The sequence below is a fragment of the Nicotiana tabacum genome, chromosome 6 (assembly GCF_000715075.1).
Source record: "Nicotiana tabacum cultivar K326 chromosome 6, ASM71507v2, whole genome shotgun sequence".
Classification (NCBI taxonomy): Eukaryota; Viridiplantae; Streptophyta; class Magnoliopsida; order Solanales; family Solanaceae; genus Nicotiana; species Nicotiana tabacum.
The window spans coordinates 123,735,853-123,741,333 of NC_134085.1; the positions used below are offsets into that span (position 1 = coordinate 123,735,853).

Below are 5,481 nucleotides of genomic sequence, written 5' to 3' on the forward strand. Positions count from 1 at the left end.
GACCCTTCGCAGATGCGGGACCCACATCGCGAACGCGAAGGCCAATGCTCCTGCCTCACACCCCAACCCTTCGCGAACGTAAGAGTGCACTCGCGAACGCAAAGCACAATTTGTCTGCAACACTACATCATATTTTCTGCAATCCTTTTTGACTTGAAATGATCCGTTCAACCACCTGAAACTCACCCAATGCCCCCCGGGACCTCAACCAAACGTTCCAACATATCCAATAACATCATTCAAACTTGTTCCAGCCTTTGGATCACTCAAAACAACATCAAAACACACAATTGCATCGGATTTAAGCCTAAGAATTCCAAAATCTTCGAAATTCCACTTTCGATCAAAAAGTTTATCAAACCACGTCCGAATGGCCTGAAATTTTGCACACACATCCCAAATGACACAATGGACCTACTGCAACTCCCGGAATCCCATTCCGACCCCTATATCAAAATCTCACCTATCAACCGGATAATGCCAAAATTCCAATTTCGTCAATTCAAGCCTAAACCTACCCCGTATCTCCAAAACACATTCCGATCAAGTTAATAAGCCCAAATCACCTCCCAAAGCTATCCAAATGATTTGAACTCACATCTGAGCCCTTTATCCCATAAGTCAACATTCGGTTGACTTTTCGAACTTAAGCCTACTCAGTTAACCCTACCAAAACCTTTCCAAACCCGAACCAGTTAACCCGATAACATATAATATAGATGAATAGAAACATAAGAAGTCGAAATGGGGAGAACGGAGCGGTAGTTCATGAAACGACCGACCTATTAATTACAAATAATAATAATAATAATAATAATAATAATAATAATAATAATAATAATAATAATAATAATAATAATAATAATAATAATAATACAATAACAAAAGATAGTTATACATTTATGAGAATATAAATTGAATAATAAATATATCTACTATATAATAAAAATATTAAGTGAAGTTAGGATCTCAACACCTTTTTACTATACATGTAAAAAAATATATTTTATATTGCTCTATTATACATTTTTAGTTAGTTAACTCACAAATAACCTCTTTCTGGTTTTCTCAAATAGTAATTAAAACAAGAAATATTTTTAGAATAGATAAACCAATTTCTGTGAGTTCGGCATCTTTCTATACTATTATTTGATAGAGTACGAGTTTAAATTATGTACATATTAGATGAATACCCTATAAGAACTGCTGGTATAACTCTAGGACAGAACTTGTCATGCAATTAGGACTAGATGCATAGGGCATGCATCTAAATACTCACAGGTGTTGTAGTGAGAGAGAATGCAAATAAAGCATTTCAAAGGGGGTATGGTACCCTATGTAACGACCCGAACGGTAGATCATGAGTTTCCGCTTTGTTTCCCTTATTTATTCTTATTTATGTGTTGTTCAACTTCATTTCATTGTATCATGCCAGTTGGTTTGGGTTTGGAGTAGTTTTGAAATGTTACGAGACACTTAGTCTCTTAAGTTGGCCATTTAGTTAGAAAAGTCAACTAGAAGTTTACTTGTGTGTAAACGGTCTCGGAATTTAGTTTTTATGGTTTATATAGCTTTGTGAGATGATTTGGGACTTAGTAGCGTGATCGGAATATAATTTGTAGGTTCGTGGTAGATTTAGTCTTGAATTGACGAAATTTGGAATTTTGGCGTTTTCCGGTTGGTAGTAGAGATTTTGATATATGGGTCGGAATAGATTTCTGAAAATTGGAGTTGGTCCGTTGTGTCATTTGGGACGTGTGTACAAAATTTCAGGTCATTCGGCCAAGGTTAGATAGACTTTTGATCGAAAGCGGAAATTTGGAAGTTTTGGAAACCTTAGGCTTGAATCCGATGGTGTTTTGATGATTTGATATTGTTTTGAGTGTTCTGAAGGATGGTATTAGTTTGAATAGTGTTATGTTATGATGATAGGATATAATTTAATATTTTTGTCTCTTATTACACTCTAATTTACTGCACTTTAATTGGGTTTGATCTTTAATCGCTAGTGTTTTGCACTAAATATTTGTTTTATGCCTTGAAGGAGTGGTTCCTTGCTATGTAGATATTATGGAATGAATTCAAGTGATCTTGTAGCTTTGAAGTCTGAGTAAAAGCCCAAGGAATTAAGTCGGGATCGTGTTCGGGGATCAACGGATGATAGTTAAGAACGAAACGGAGAATCGAGTGGGTATACGGCGCATTGTCTAGTAAAATGCACATAAATATTTGCTCAGAAGTCCGTTTGGGATCCACAATATATTCTTGGAAAGATTTTTGAAAGGGCTACAACTTTTGTGTTTTGTATTTTCGCAAATTGTCAATACCATGCCGCATGGGGCGCTGCAGGGTGCGGCGCAGCAGTGTAAAAGCTGGCCTGACAAGAAAATGCAAGACCGCCGGTAATCTCCACTAGCGCGATGCAGGGTGTGGTGTGCCTGTACAAATGTTACAGAGCAAGAGTCCTAATTCATGATGGAAAGGGTGTTTCATCTGGGCCCGACCCTACTTGGTATAAATACATATAAAAACGCTATTTTGAGGACTTTTGACACATCTTAGACCTAGGGAGACTATTTTTGAAAGGGAGAAGACGATGGGAGCATTCTTTGGAGGAGGAAATCATCGAGTTATTCATTCCTTTATCTTTTCTTTGTAATTTATTTATGAAAAATACTTGGAAAATTGTGCTACGGACATGAGTGACTAAGCACTCTAGTTTCTAGGGTTGTGGTTGACATGATTAGTAATGTTTATTAAATACATCTCTGTTAATTCGGATTATCATCTTGTGGTTGTATCTTTAATTCTAGTTTTAATTTATGAATTGTTGTATCTACCAATTTACCATACTATCTATGCTATACTTAGGAAAGACATGTTCAGATTATAGTAGAATTAGAGAGAGCTTGTTTCTGTACCCGTGGCTCGGGAAAAATTTCGCGGTTAGGATAGGAATATACCTAACAATCTTGCTTAATGAAATACCGTATTATATTTGTTCATGATTGATTCAATACCATAGGAATATAGGGTTGATATATTGTGGGCAGGCGAGTAGTATTGTGGGAACATGTTATTCATATAAACGATCCGGTTAATTAGCAACCATAGATAATCTGGATTAACGAGTGTGATTATTGAACTTAATAGGATTAATAAACCAACCACAACCCTAGAATCGTCATCTCCTCTGAATTAAAGTCTCATAATACCCATTTGCATTCTTGTTAATTTAGTTGATATTTATTTAATTTCCGCAATAGTAGACTAATAGAAGAACATCACTCTTGATTATCTTGAAAAATTAATTGATTTTAGTTTGGTTAGTTAATGATCAATCTAAGTCTCTGTGGGTTCAACATCTGACTTTCGAGTCACTTTATTACTTGACGACCACGTATACTTGCGTGTGTTTGGTCTCACCAAGTTTTTGGCGCAGTTGCTGGGGACTTAGTTATTGATTGTTTAGTTAAGTTACGCTTTTATTCCTTATTTGTTAAAGTTTTAATTTTTTTAGCTTTCTTTATTTGTGATAACGCAGGCTCTTCTCTTGAATGTGAGGAGTAGAAGCACAAACATTCTCCTTCCTTTTGATCCTGAAATCGAACGAACACTTCATAGAGTGAGGAGGGAAGTGGAAGCTAGAACTAGAATTGAAAGAGAGTTGGACATTTTAGTTCAACCACAACTAATAGAGATGGCAGGTAATGAAGAGCGTCTAGTGATAGAAGCCGCAAGGCCCAATCTGGCTCTTTTGACTCACTCTAAACATAAATAGTACATGGTAATCCACAGGGCAATATGTAGGTCTATCTCATGAAGACCCGCAAAGGCACATTTAGAACTTCCTGGAAATTACAGACTATTACAACGATCTGAACATTTCCAAGGACTATATCAGGTTAACACTGTATCCCTTTTCATTGATGGGGGAAGCTAAGGAAAGGTTGCAAAAGGAGCCCGCAAACTCAATCAACACTTTGGATGATCTAGCAAGGAAATTCGTAATCAACTTGTTTCCCACTAAGAAGACAAAGTCGCTGAGGAGCCAGATTTTTGGGTTTCAACAACGAGATGGCGAGACTTTTCGTCAAGCTTGGGAAAGATACAAGAAGCTACTTAGAGACTACCCACATCATTGTCAGACTAATAAGGTATTGGGTCACGCTTTCGTTGATGGCTTGGACGAGGCAACAACTATGAATCTTGGCTGAGCATGTGGTGGTAGTTGCATGGCAAAAGCGTATAGTGAGATCCAAATCCTGCTAAACAATTTCACTGCTAATGATAATAATTATCAAGGAGATGAGGAACCTGGAAGAGAACTTAAACAAAAGGCAGCAAGTGTGATTGAGCTTGATGATTTCTCAGCCATGAGGCCAGATATAGCGAGATTAGCAAATCAGATAAATAAAATGACAATGCACCAAGCACAATAGATGCAGCATGTGCAACGGATTTCTACTTACTACGAGTTATGTGGTGAAGGTCACACAAGTGACATATGCCCTGTGAATCCTGAATCCACCTACTATATGGGGCAACATGCTAGAGGGCTGATGAATCAAAATGCTCAATATGGTTACACATACAATCCGAACTGGATGAATCATCCTAACTCTTCTTGGGGTGGAAATCAGAATATCAGGCCTTAAGATAATTACAATCAGCCACCTAAACCCCTACAATAAGCATAAGAGAGTTTGACGGACATGATGAAACAACTCTTGATGGACAATCAACAATTGCGCATAGTGTTCAGAAATCTTGAGAGGCTGTTTGGGAAAATGGCTAACAATCAGAATACTAGACTTGCTGGAGCCCTTCCAAGTAATACAGAGAAAAATCCTCAAGTCAATGCAGTTACCTTGAGAAATGGAAGAGAATTAGAAGAAGTTCCAGAGAAAAAGAAGCATACAACTAGACCTGAAGGAGAATTAGTTCTTATGCCCGTTGAGGAGAATAAGAAAGAAAAACCAGAAATTATGACAAGGCCACCACCTCCATTTCCACAAAGACTTAAAAAGCAAAAAGATGAAGCTATGCATAAAATATTCCTAGATATTTTGAGCCAAGTGCGTGTGAATTTGCCGTTGGTGGAAATTTTGTAGAAACTGCCTAAGTATGCAAGGTATCTTAGGGATATTTTGGCAAATAAGCAAAAACATACAAAGTTTGAAACAATTGCACTTACTGAAAAGTGCAGTGCTAGAGTTTAGAGCAAACTTGCTTTTAAGTTGAAGGATCCTGGTTGTTTCACAATTCCTCTGTCTCCCGGAAAACAAGAAGTTGGTAGAGCCCTGTGTGATTTAGGGGTTATTATAAATTTGATGTCATCCTCTTTGTTCAAGCAACTCGGATTGGGGGTGCTTAAACCTACTACAATTACTTTGTAGTTGGCTGATAGATCACTAGTTATTCCATAAGGAATTATTGAGGATGTGTTAGTTCGAGTAGGAAAGTTTATTCTTCTTGTTG

General features: G+C 37.2%; 1 non-coding gene across 1 annotated transcript; it reads right to left on the reverse strand.

Annotated features, from left to right (window-relative positions):
* Window positions 1-4,040: 4,040 nt before the first annotated feature.
* On the reverse strand, window positions 4,041-4,147 carry LOC142182399 (small nucleolar RNA R71). The gene has a single exon (XR_012711234.1). It is a non-coding gene; the product is annotated as a small nucleolar RNA R71 (small nucleolar RNA).
* Between the last annotated feature and the right edge of the window lie 1,334 nt (window positions 4,148-5,481).